This window comes from Schistocerca nitens, chromosome 4 (assembly GCF_023898315.1).
Source record: "Schistocerca nitens isolate TAMUIC-IGC-003100 chromosome 4, iqSchNite1.1, whole genome shotgun sequence".
NCBI lineage: Eukaryota > Metazoa > Arthropoda > Insecta > Orthoptera > Acrididae > Schistocerca > Schistocerca nitens.
This window is the reverse complement of record NC_064617.1, coordinates 673,117,889-673,131,032: the sequence shown is the minus strand read 5'-3', so window position 1 is coordinate 673,131,032 and position 13,144 is coordinate 673,117,889. Positions and strand designations below refer to the sequence as shown.

Sequence of the window (13,144 nt, the reverse complement as noted above, 5' to 3'; positions counted from 1 at the left end):
TGACGAGCTCTGACAGTGGGTAAACGCAAAAGAAAGGTAAGTGTCGAAGAAGATCTTAGGTCATGTAAGAGGGTACGGAAGACGCCATAACAATGAACTGTATTTGCATGTGGAAATGGTGTCAAAACATCATGCGAAAAGGAAGGATTTCTTTCTATAGACACAAACGAATGATCCAAAACAGACAGGCAAAGTGAATTTTTTCAAGTTGGAAAGTTGTAAGAAATGAACTGTGGAAATAAAGGAAATTAGTGGATGCAAGTTAAATCTCAAGGTTGAGACACGGTTAAAATAAAGTGCTCTACTTCTGGAGGAAACGAAAGAAGAAGAAACAAATAAACTTATTACAGTATTCTCCGGAATTCCTTTACATTTGGTAACGTTTCATAAATTCATTTATCATTCGAGACGTGTGAAAGAATATTGGACGCGTATATTTCTCCATGTGTCGTATTCGGAGCTGTCTCCATTGTACTGTTATAACGAATTGCAAATCTACTTCCAAGCTTCTTGGCACTGTGCATATTACGTACCTATTTAGAAGTGAAAGGGACATATATTTAAATGGTTCTAATCACTGAGTAGTCTAAGGATTGACGCGTTGGGTAATTAGGCAACAGCGGTTTCCCCAGTGAAGCAAAAATATGAGGGGAAGAGGGTTCTGATACTGCGCTATACAGTCGACTTCAACTTACTCTCTACGGCACCACGGAAGCGCCCCAGTTTATCAAACTACCGGTCTGAAGCAATATGGCCTCGATAAAGTTTACAGTTTCTGTATGATTTACGTACGCTCTCATGCCGTCTCGAAGGCAGTGCCGAAGAAAGGCCGAGTGACGGACATAAGAAAATGCGAGAGGAAATCTTTGCCGCTGTCGCTCAATCAACTGAATAGTTAACAATGAAATATATTCGCAAAAAAGCAGCTGGACCTCAAGAACAGCGGTCAACAATTCGTGAACAAAACAAAAAAATTGAAAATAATAAAATTTAAATCGAATTTTTGAACGAATTATCTGACAACGACACGAAGTGGTAAGTCGCAGCCTGTCTGTTTTGTTGGACAATCTGCAAATACCTTGTTTCGTACACGATGAATGGGCGATATATTTAAGTTCAAATAGGAGGAATGTGGTTTTTCTGGTCTGTGGAAAATCTCCATTGTGTGTAACAGCTGGAAAGCAACCCGCCTCCTACTATGATATGGACTGGGATGCCACCACGACGGCCGGCCGTTGTGGCCGAGCGGTTCTAGGCGCTTCAGTCTGGAACCGCGTGACCGCTACGGTCGCAGGTTCGAATCCTACCTCGGGCATGGATGTGTGTGATGTCCTTAGGTTAGTTAGGTTTAAGTAGTTCTAAGTTCTAGGGGGCTGATGACCACAGATGTTAAGTCCCATAGTGCTCAGAGCCATTTGAACCAAGCCACCACGACACCTGTTGGAACCATAGTTTTTAGAAGGGTATGCCAGTGGAAATTCTTATTTGGAAATGTTGCAAACGTGCAGTTCGAAGACTAGCGAACTATGGATCATGTGTGGTTACATAAGGACAGACTTTGCTACTCTAGTGCGTGCGTTTCTTGAGAGACAGTTTCAAGGCCGCTGCATTGAGCGTGGTTCAGCAATATCTTTAGCCTCACTGAAATGGACACCATGAAGCCCGGACCTTACCAGGCCAGACAAATTATTACGGGGATAATCTATTTCGCGAGTCTCAGCTTCAGTGCAAGAATAATGAGGAAATGTGCATAGACAATGAAAAATCCTTTCGAAACACAACTCTGAAGACGCTCCGAATGATGTCAAAAACAATGTGTAGACGCTTAGATCTCTGCGTAAGGCACGATGGTACATATAAAGATTCGCTGGATATATAGCTCTTATAAATACTCTTACATACACGGCCTAGTCACATTAATTGGACCCAAGCCTGTCTTCGGCGTCAACGTGCAATAAATACTCACAGACGGTAGGTGGCAGTACTAGTAGTGGTCAGTATACAGGGTGAGTCGGGTAGAATCGTCCCCTTAGAAAAATTAATGAATTACTGTGCTGATAAACCCCTTGCGTTATTTGTTTTTCAAACAGCTGAGCAGAACTGAACGTACTCAGACATTTCGCTCTTTACCTATTCTGATCAACACTAAACTGACACACAATATTTTTAGCGCAACGCAATCTGACTTTCAAAAACCCCTACAAACGAATGGCCCTGAATAACAATAACCTATACCTTTCATGAATCACTTACCTCACAAAAATCTTCGTTACTCGAACTACTGCAATACAGCGAGCGCCACTACTGCCAGCTAAATAAAAGATTCAAACTACTGAAGGCACTAACTACTGATGGGCATAGTTAGCAAATGAAAGATTTTGATAGAGAACAAACAATGTATTTACCTTAAAAGTGTTCAAAAGTCATAATATATATAGTAGTTCATGACATCCAGTCTTACAAATTTACCTTCTCTGATGGACACACGTCCAGATCATCCGCTCTCAAAACTCCGCCATCTCTCTCCCCACATCCACCACTGTTGGCGGCTCACCTCCAACTGCGCAACGCTACGCGCTGTTAACATCCAGCTGCCCAAAACTACAATAGCAAACAACAATGCAAACCAGCCACAGACTGCACACAGCACAGCCGTGATTTTCATACAGAGCGCTACGTGGCGTTACCAATAAAAAAACCTAAACAGCCTACTTACAGCGTAAGACGTAACACCCCCATTATTCCGTTGGCGATTGCACGTATTGGCAAACGGTGTTCGGCGAATCATAGCCGACTATGGGGCACATACTTTGGTACATGCACAATAATCACAACGTTGATATTGACCGAGATAATGAGGCAAGTACATGTTTTTTAAATGAGACGCTATACTTTTTTTTACCATCATTCGAACTCTCTGGAAAAGACGCGTATAGTGATGTAACGCATGTTGCTATTGTGATTCAAACTTCGCTTAAAAGACGCTGGGAAATATTGTACGATTGAAGGTCGAGGCGGTCGGAAGCGGCTGCAGACCGTAAACACGCCTCGCGCAACCCGCAGGCCAAGTTGCCGTGCTCTACGCAGCATGCACGGCCTACGCTACGTAGGTAAATCCTCATCCGCCCTCTTTTAAGCAAAGTTTGAATCACAATAGCAACATGCGTTACATCACTATACGCGTTTTTTCCAGAGCGTTCGAATGATGGTAAAAAAAGTATAGCGTCCCATTTATAAAACATGTACTTCCCTCATTATCTCGGTCAATATAAACGTTGTGATTATTGTGCATGTACTAACGTATGTGCCCCATAGTCCGCTATGATTCGCCGAAAACCGCGTGCCGATACGTGCAATCGCCCCCGGAATAATGGGGGTGTTACGTCTTACGCGACTCACCCTGTATACAGCGTGACAGGCGACGCGAAAAACAGTGCATCGTTGTCGTAATGTGGAAATGGAGCCATTTATCTGACGTCCAAAAGGGGATGATCATTGGCTTTCGGGCCAAGGGTAGAAGCATTTCCGAAACGGCTAAGTTTGTAAATTGTTCGTGCATCACTGTGGTTAAAGTCACCGTGAACGGCAAAATGGCGCTATCCAAAACCGTTACCGAGGAAAGTATTCCGGACCACGGGCGAATAGTTGTGCAACTGTTGCGCAACTGACCACCCAGATGAATCAAGGAGCTACCAGCAGTGTCTCCTCAACGACCGTTCTGAGAATGTTGCTATGAATGAGCCTCCGCAGCCAGCGCCTTGTTCATGCACCCACCCAAGCTGATTGCTGTTCATCGGTGACGAAGGTTGGAAATTTTGCACGGTAACACGACATTGGGCGTCCACTGAGTGGCTACAGGAGGTCTTTCCAGATGAATCACGTTTTACGCTCCGTTGGATGGATGGACGTTGGCGTGTAGGGCGTGGAACGTCTTAACGTAAAGGATCCATGTCGGAGGAGGGAGCGTGATGGTTTGTGGAATATTTTCGTAGCATTCTCTATGTGATCTCGTCATTCTGGAAGGCATATTGGATCAACAATATTATACATCTATCCTTGGGGCTATGTCTAGTAGATTGCTTTTCCTCAGCACTATGGCGTCTATCAGCAGCGCAATGCACCGTGTCACAGAGCTGGCAGTGTAAGTGTGTAGTTCGAAAGCACCAGGATGAGTTTACCATTTTCTTCCGGCCAGTAAATTCCCCGAATTTAAAGCCAAACTAGAATCTGCGAGACGGCCGCGATCGGACTGTACGCGCCGTGGGTCCTCAACCGAGAAACAGCGCAGCTGGTCACGGCGCTGGAGTCGGCGTAACTCAAAATCCCTGTCGGTTCCTTCGAGGACCTCAACGTCTCTCTTTCTGCACATCTTGCAGTAGTCCACGCTGAAAAAGTCGATTATTCAAGTATTTTACAGGTGGTTACTTAAATGTGTGTGGAAAGTGTACAATTCGCTGTTTTGATACAGGGGCACGGGAACTTTTCGGACATACTGCATAATCTTATAAGTACAATAATCAATAGCTAATACTACACGCCCAGATGAATAAAATTGCCCCTTAATTAGTTTTACAGAAAGGGGTTTATTAATCGTATTAAATTACATTGGTTTGTTAATCATATTAAATTTCTAAGCAATCAAGTAGATCTTGCGCCTCAAATTTTTTCAGTGGAGCTTTGAGCCAGCAAAAGAATCTTTCTTCCTTTTCCTGCTTTCACGTAGCGTTTATCTCGCCTAGTATGGGTTCCACTTTGTCAGGGTTTGGCCAATTTTTTTACTAACCGTTTTGGTCAGAAGCCCTTCCTGGCGCTACAGTCGCCAACTTAAACTAAGGGAAGGAACTCGTGTGCACCATCTGCCTGTGAAAAGCGTTAACATTTTCTGTTTTATCGGAGTTAAACTGTATGAGTATCGCATTCTATGAGGAAGAACTTGGGAACCAGCCCAACATTTGCCTAAGTTACTGTGGGAAACCGCCGAAGAACCACACTCAGGCTGGCTGGTGTACTAACTTGCGATCTTTGATCCGCTGCGTGGATTCTTTCCGGGTCCGGCTGAACTCCATGTCTCGTAAGATAACATGCGCTAACGAAAGCATATTCATAGTAATTAAACAACATTTCCAGTTACACACTGGTGTATATCACGACCGCTTTCAACGACTAGCCAGTGGTCACCATTTACTATGACAAATTTTATTTTTAAGTGGTATTTGCAAGAAATTAACGTTCCAACATAAGAAACGAAGAAAGTACATGACGTATTTGGCCAGCGGTTGCTGACTTTAAAACAAATCATAATAATAATAGCTATAACCAAATACTGGGTGGGCAATCGCCAGTGATTATTAGTCTGTCGCAGACGGGACACACGCTGGAGGAAAAGAAGATCAGTTTTTCGCGTCGTATACTAAATGGGCAAACAGAAGAACAATATAAAACACGAACACCAATCCACGTGCGCACAGACAGGTACACACGCAATGGTTGCTGAAATGAATGGTTAATCAGAACACGATTGTGGGTCTGCTTTGATGGAAACTATTTCGCCCGATACTTCGCCAACGTCACCAGGCTTATATTATGAAACGTGCATGTGTTTCTGTGAACTATAATGGATACACACTTGCCGTTTCCCTAGACAATGGACATCTTTGCAAAATAAAACCTAAGGTGGCCACTGTACTACAACACCGTTCTTTTCAGAATAAAAGTGGACAGATTATCGCCAAATAACGTTGAAACTATTTTGTGTATAACGAACAAAAACGATTGTATCAATTGCCATACAGTGTTCTGTGGGTGCGGAGCAATCAATCAGGGAATGAGTAGAGCTTAGCAATGCAAGGGTAAATCAGTGCTACGTGCAGCTTACCGGACACTACGAGCTCAGTAAGTTGGTTGGTTGGTTTGGGGAAGACCAGACAGCGTGGAGCTCAGTAAGATTCAGGTACCTGATACATTTAAGGTTGCATGTTAGCCAGGCACCCAATCGTGTTTCTGCCACTTGCAGAACATCACTGAAGATATCACATGTGAACTTTATTCATGAATGGTGACATTCAGATATTTTCGTAGATAAGTTCCTCATTTCCCACGACAGCAACTGTCGGGATATCATTCTATAGGAACCACCAACACTTTAACATCTTTCCAATTTTGCTAAATTTGAGCAGGTGCAATTGCTTTGATTTCATTTCTGTAGAACGAGGCAGTTATCGTTCTGCGCTACAGCAAAGAAATGAGTATTCTCATATATTTTCAAAAGGGGAGTGAAAGATTTTCTACATGATAGTTTCCTTGTGTTTGGAGAGCACCTAACACTCTGCCTAAAACGATTACTTAGTCCTTACCATGTGGTTTTTGTGTCTTTACAGCGGCACGGCATGATTACCAAACATTCAATCTGCTTCACTGTTGGAGAATGACGCTTTCCTACGGTTCAAATGGCTCTGAGCACTATGGGACTTCACATCTGAGGTCATCATTCCCCTGGAACTTACAACTACTTAAACCTAACTAACCTAAGTACATCACACACATCCATGCTCAAGGCAGGATTCGAACCTGCGACCGTAGCGGTCGCGCGGTTCCAGACTGAAGCGCCTAGAACCGCTCGGCCACACCGGCCGGGGCTTTCCTACGTTTCTCTGACATAGTCTATAAGTAAATACCTGTCGGCCGCTGTGGCCGAGCGGTTCTAGGCGCTTCAGACCGGAACCGCGCTGCCGCTGCGGTCGTAGGTTCGAATCCTGCCTCGGTGATGGGTTAGTTAGGCTTAAGTAGTTCTAATTCTAGAGGACTGATGACCTCAGATGTTAAGTCCCATAGTGCTCAGAGCCATTTGAATCACGTAAATACCTAGTGCAGCAGGGAACAGAGTGTGGTGGTCACATCGAGTAACATGACACATTTACATTCCTCGTGAACTCTGCATTCTGTCATAAGACTTGAAACTGAAGGTCTAGATTCCCCCAATAAATCTGCGATTGTTGTTATGTCAGCGATCACAAAGAGAGCATCGAAAACTGCTGTCGGTGGACGGGTGTAAAGTCTGACATGGCGCTATGGCGACTATTAACACAATATTGGTGTAATGCTAACGGGGGCACACCAGCCAGCTCGCTGTCAAATGTCAGCTACGTAATCGGACAGTTTCGTGCAGTAATCATAAAGTTTTTCAGACTTTCTTCAGTCTTCAGTTCCACGGTACGCTACAGTCAGAACCGCTCACAGTAGTCAGAACTGCCAAACTGTCTACGAGTCCAACGATGCAGCCTGTTCAAAATTCTTCTCGTCATTGAAGTTGTCGAATACCTGTTCGCTTTCCACTGCGTGCTTATACACTGACCAGTCACCATTATGTGACCACCTGTCAGATGTCCGCCCCCTGTAGCTGAGTGGTCTGCCGGCACGGTAGCTCAGCGTGTTCGGTTAGAGAGCTTGTTGGCCTCTGTAATAAAAAATTGAGTGGAAGGATCAACAAACGAACTTCACCGGATGTCATGTGACGTCCGCAACGACCAAACACAACAATCAACAACAACAAAAAAAAGGTCAGCGTGACAGAATGTCAATCCTAAGGGCCCGGGTTCGATTCCCGGCTGGGTCGGAGCTTTTCTCCGCTCAGAGACTGGGTGTTGTGTTGTCCTAATCATCATCATTTCATCCTCATCGACGCGCAAGTCGCCGAAGTGGCGTGAAATCGAAAGACTTGCACCCGGCGAACTGTCTACCCGACGGGAGGCCCTAGTCATACGACATTTCCACCTGTCAGAAGCCGATAACCACCTTTTACAGTGTGGACTGCTGTGAGACGTGCAGGAAGAGTGTCAGTGCAGTTCTGGAAGGTAATGACGGGAATGTGAAGTCACACCGACTCCAGAGAAATGGCCCATTACGCTAGGTTGCTTAGTTGAGGATTCGTGGCGCGTACAGCCAGATCGAGGTGGTCCCATAGATTCTAGTTTGGGTTTAAATTCGGGGAGTTTGGTGGCTGGGGGAGTAAGGTAAACTCATCCTGTTGCTCTTCAAACCACGCACGCACACTGCGAGCTGTGTGACACTTTGCATTGCCCTGCTGAAAGGCGACATCATGCCAAGGAAAAACAAGGATAGATGCAAACAGCTTATTATTCATTGTGCCGTCCATAATGACGAAATCACCTAGAAAAGACACCATAACGTTCCCTCCTCCGGCCTGGACTCTTCCGACGATATCTTTGCAGGGTATTTGCTTTCAGAGGTTTCACGCCGTACACGCCAACGGCCACCTCTCCGATTGAGCATCTACTCAGTGGACGAAAAATGGTTCAAATGGCTCTGAGCACTATGGGACTTAACATCTGAGGTCATCAGTCCCCTAGAACTTAGAACTACTTAAACCTAACTAACCTAAGGACATCACACACATCCATGACCGAGGCAGGATTCGAACCTGCGACCGTAGCGGTCTCGCTGTTCCAGACTGAAGCGCCTAGAACCGCACGGCCACAACGGCCGGCTCAGTGGACGTGCAGCTGCGGTATTGGCGTGCAAATTCCAGTCTTCGTCGACAATGAGCAGCAGTCATCATGGGCACATGAGCCAGGCGCCTGCTGCGGAGGATCGTACGCAGCAACGTTCGTTGAACGGTCGTTGGGGAGACCCTGTTGGTAGCGTCTTGTTTCATTTGGGCGGTCAGTTGACCAACAGTTTCGCATCTGTATACACATACACCCTGGCATCTGTGGGCCGTGATGCACAACAGCTGCCTCCGTGCAAGTTTTGTTTAGTGCCATTTTGCCATGCACGGTACACTTTAACCACGGTGGCACACGAACAGTTTACAAACTTGGCCGTATGGAGATGCTTCCACCCTTTGCCTGAAACCCAATGATCATGCCCTTCTGGACATCAGACTACTTTCTGAATTTCCGCATTACAGCAACAACTGCGCTGTTTTCCACATCCCCCTCCCCCCACGTTTTATATACCCTCCACTGCTAGTGCTGCCACTTGCCGTCAGTGAATCGTTAACGCTTGTTGACGTTGAACATGGGCGGTGGTCACGTAACTATAACTGGGCCGAGTGTTATAGAATGAACACCTTGACAGAACGCTACTAAACTGATACCCCAGTATTTCCGTGTCTATGCAATGTGTTGATTAAATTTTCATCCATATAAACCTGTGGCAATTTATACAATTTTTGGACTTAAATTAACGGACGACTTATGGCATACTTATGGGACGAACATGAGAAAGTAACTCGTCATTCTAAACACAGGACTAAGTACGCAAATTTGATCAAGATTGCAATATGTAAAGCTTAAGATAATATTCTGACATAAAACCTTACGTAAAAAAGGAAGTATAATGTGAATTATACAAAAGTGCTACGAAAGAAATAAATCAATGGACAATTCCTTGCAGATATCCGTGCTAAAGACTCAAATGTGAATGTGTTGTAGCGTATATAATTATTTTTAAAATGAATTTGCTTTCTGTTACGTGATATTATTATGTGAAACCGTTAAACGCTAAATAACTAACTTTAAAACAAATCTGTGAGTGGTAATTGAACGGTGACGTCGAACATAGGCGACGGTCACATTAGTGTGACTAGATTGTGGAGTTAACCTGAATTGCATTAGCGCAGACGTTCTGTGTTTTCGTGTATCTGATATCTGATGTTCCAGTACGAAAGTGTTAATCCGGAAACCGGGGTCGGCATTGTTCAGTGACAGTGAGTGGCCGAATGCCGTTTCTGCCCGCCCCCCCCCCCCCCACCCGCACTGCACCCGGGGACGGAAACGAAGGACGAAATTGGTGTACCCCATCTGTATCCGTCTAGAGTGAATCACAAGTTCAAGTCTGAGAACGCTTGCTAAATGTTTGCGTTAGTGTGCGCGATACATCTTGAAACGTGTATACAGTAATCCATCCAGCTGAAATCAGTTTTTGAAACTACCAACACCAGTATTTGCATGGAACTATGATTACCGTCAAAATGACGGATGACTGTGCGCAGATATCTACAAACATTAATTAGACAGTCTTTTAAGAAGTCCGCTTGCCGCTTACGGCCAATGTAATCTTTTCCTTTCGGCACTACACCGAGTCACAACGCAACGAGTTTTATAAGCCCTTCAGATTGCTAATCACTGTTCGTCTCTGCCAGACTGATTCACAAGTGCTTAATGAGACAACTGTTTGTGTGATGCCTAAAATGTTGAGTCTGCAATCAGCCAGGGTAAACGTTGCTGCAGATGGCTCAAAATTACTCACATCAGACCTCAACAAATGGCCTAGACAGATGATGAAATCAAGATTTTAGTGATAAATTGTAGAATTAATCGCAAAGAGTGCCAGAGTTTAATAAGTATGGTACCCGTTGACCATTGAATTTATGAGTCACAATTCGTCAGTCATGTCATAAAAATATTTGAGGGTAACAGGTAAACAACAGTAAAGTCTCAATTATAGGTAAGGCAAACTGCAGGCTACTATCCATTGGCAGGATATTGGCAAACTGCAAGTTTTCTGTAAACGGGATTGCCTACAAAACACTTATACGACCCACTCTTCAATACTGTACAAAGTAGGGCTTAAGAGGGGCATCCATGGAAGAGCGGTGAGAATGGTCACGGCTTTAATGACAGGAAAGAACAACAGAAATCGTGAAAAACCTAAAATGGTAAACCATCGAAGAAAGATGCTGCACAGCTTGCAAATGACGGGCGGGAAGAACGACTCTCAGTAAGAGTACCTCAAGCTAGAAATTCCCTATTCTCCTATGAAGATAATTTCGGAAGGTGTATAAGAGAGAAAGGAATACGTTGCCTCCCTCTTCCTGAATTTTAACAATAAACCCTCCGTGACCGTCAACGGATCTTGTAGTGCCTGCTACAGAAGTTTGATAAGACCAGCATGGTGCTCTCGTAGTTACGAAACGAAACTGTGACGTAAACTCTAGACCGGCCAGAGTGATAAGCGGTACTCATAAACAGTTAGAACGAAGATTTTCTAAGCTACTTCTTTCCGACTTGACTTTTAGTACCTTCGGGGTGGATAACAGATATGCAAAACTTTCGTAATAATCATTAAAACTTTTCATCAGTACCATCTCTATAGAATATGACTGCTTGGAGGAAGAAAAATAGTTCTTGAAATATTACGAGCAGACGCAGGGACATAGGCAAGGGCTAGGCACTTATTGTACTTAAGACAACGCTAAATGTGAAAGCATATGAATACATTTTACAGCTTTGATTGCTGTGTACAATATGGGGACAGTTCAGAGGCGACGATTGTTTGTATCAGTATCATTAATACATCATGTCACAAACAGCAACTGTGAGACAGTGGTTTGTGGACTATAGCATTCCTAAAATAGACTGGCCTGCCCATAGTCCCCTCCTTAACCTAATGGACGCTTGGGATGAGTTGAAACGTAGATTTCGCTATAGACCCCATCGTCCAACATTACTAAATTATCTGACTTCTAGTTCAAGCCGTCATAAAGGCGAAAGTGGACACACCTCATATTAATGTTTGGTAATAGGTTTCCGGACACTTTTGGTCATATAGTGTACATAGCAGGCAAACAGCGTTTTATTTAACCAACTACAGGGTCTGAAGTTTCGTTTGCTGGTTTCTGTGCAGTCGGAACGTATCGACTGCTCGCCGACCAGCGCAGCGCCGCGAAACGGCGTCAAGAAGGAGCTGACTTGCGTGCCAATGGAAAGAGCGGGCAGCGCCACACCTCCAGGACGACAGAGATCAGAGTCCCTTGACAACGCTGAATTAACGGGCCGCCCATTGCTGGTCGGCCCCAGTTCCGTCTCAGACTTCGAGAGCATCATAGGAGGATGATACTCAGCCTGCGTTCTGCGAATAGTAGTAGAGAGTAAACGTAATTGCAAGTAGCAGGCCACTTCATAACGAGAAGTTCTGTATCTTTCCTCTTAGAAATAAAGTATTCTATAAATCTGCAATTCTGTACAGATAATTTTGGATTTCTGCCATCGGCCATCGTAACTTCTCTCCTTCCTTGTTCGTGTCACTGCTGACTCTCATAGTAGCCAACACAGCAGTTTCACTAACCACTACGACTTGAGATGGACACTGTTCATTCTAGCCATTAGGTGAAACTCTTCTAGTGATGAAAAAACAAACATTTCCTTTTCCTGACAGACAAGGGTTTTATAAGTGCCATAAGTTTCCCCTTTTTCCCACACTCTTCCCCTTTTTTAGTATTATGACTAGGACATTTTTGTAAATGAAGTACCAAGTATCGCCCCCACTAACAATGACATTTACATAGTAAACACAAGATACGATATACACCGTAATTCTTTCTTAAAAAATAAAGCTTCCACTCTTTAATGGAATGGCGTGAACTGAAGAGAAAGGCAGTCCCCAAGTGTCCTCTGTCTGATGGTACGGCACACAAAGATCTTCCTCCAACTGCCCCTATACTGACGCTCCTTTCTTCCCGTCCCATATATATATATATATATATATATGCGTGTGGGCGCGCGCGCGTTTGCTTGCGCGTCTGTATAGCCAACCACAGCCGATTCATGCGAAATACTTTCCGAGTGCCTATTGCATATGATATTTCAAGTTTGAGGCAAAACAGTTTAAATGAAGGCAATAATAACGTTAAGATTTTTTTAGCAGCATCAGGCAAATTTTTTGAAACACTCTTTTAGGAAATGTCAGCGGTCATGAAATGTTATTAAAAATTTAATAAAGACACTCTAGACTGCGTAAATGGTGACCGGTTTCGACGAATATCTGATCATCCTCAGACCGTTATAGACTTCTTGCTGAGTACTGAAGCTGGTCACATGGAACACCAACTGCTCTTGGCTGGTGCGATGAGCAACTGCAACTGCACCTGCCAGGAACAGTTAGTGCTTCGTGACACCAGCTCCAGCAGTCAGCAAGGAGTCTGTATAATGTGACTTCTGAAGAAGAGTCTGTATAAGTCTGAGGATGATCAGATATTCATTGAAACCGGACACCATTTTTAACATAAAACATTTTAAACGGTCTAGACTGTTTTATTACATTTTCAGTGTCAGATGAACCTCATCTATCTGCAGAGTAGAATGTAACTGAAAGGATTATGAACGTGCCTCTAATTGAGAGACAT

General features: G+C 44.1%; 1 protein-coding gene across 1 annotated transcript in view; it reads right to left on the bottom strand.

Annotated features, from left to right (window-relative positions):
* Positions 1–13,144, bottom strand: part of LOC126252497 (probable Na(+)/H(+) antiporter nhx-9) — a 665,019-nt gene that overhangs the window by 470,820 nt on the left and 181,055 nt on the right. The gene's annotated exons all lie outside the window — the stretch shown is intronic.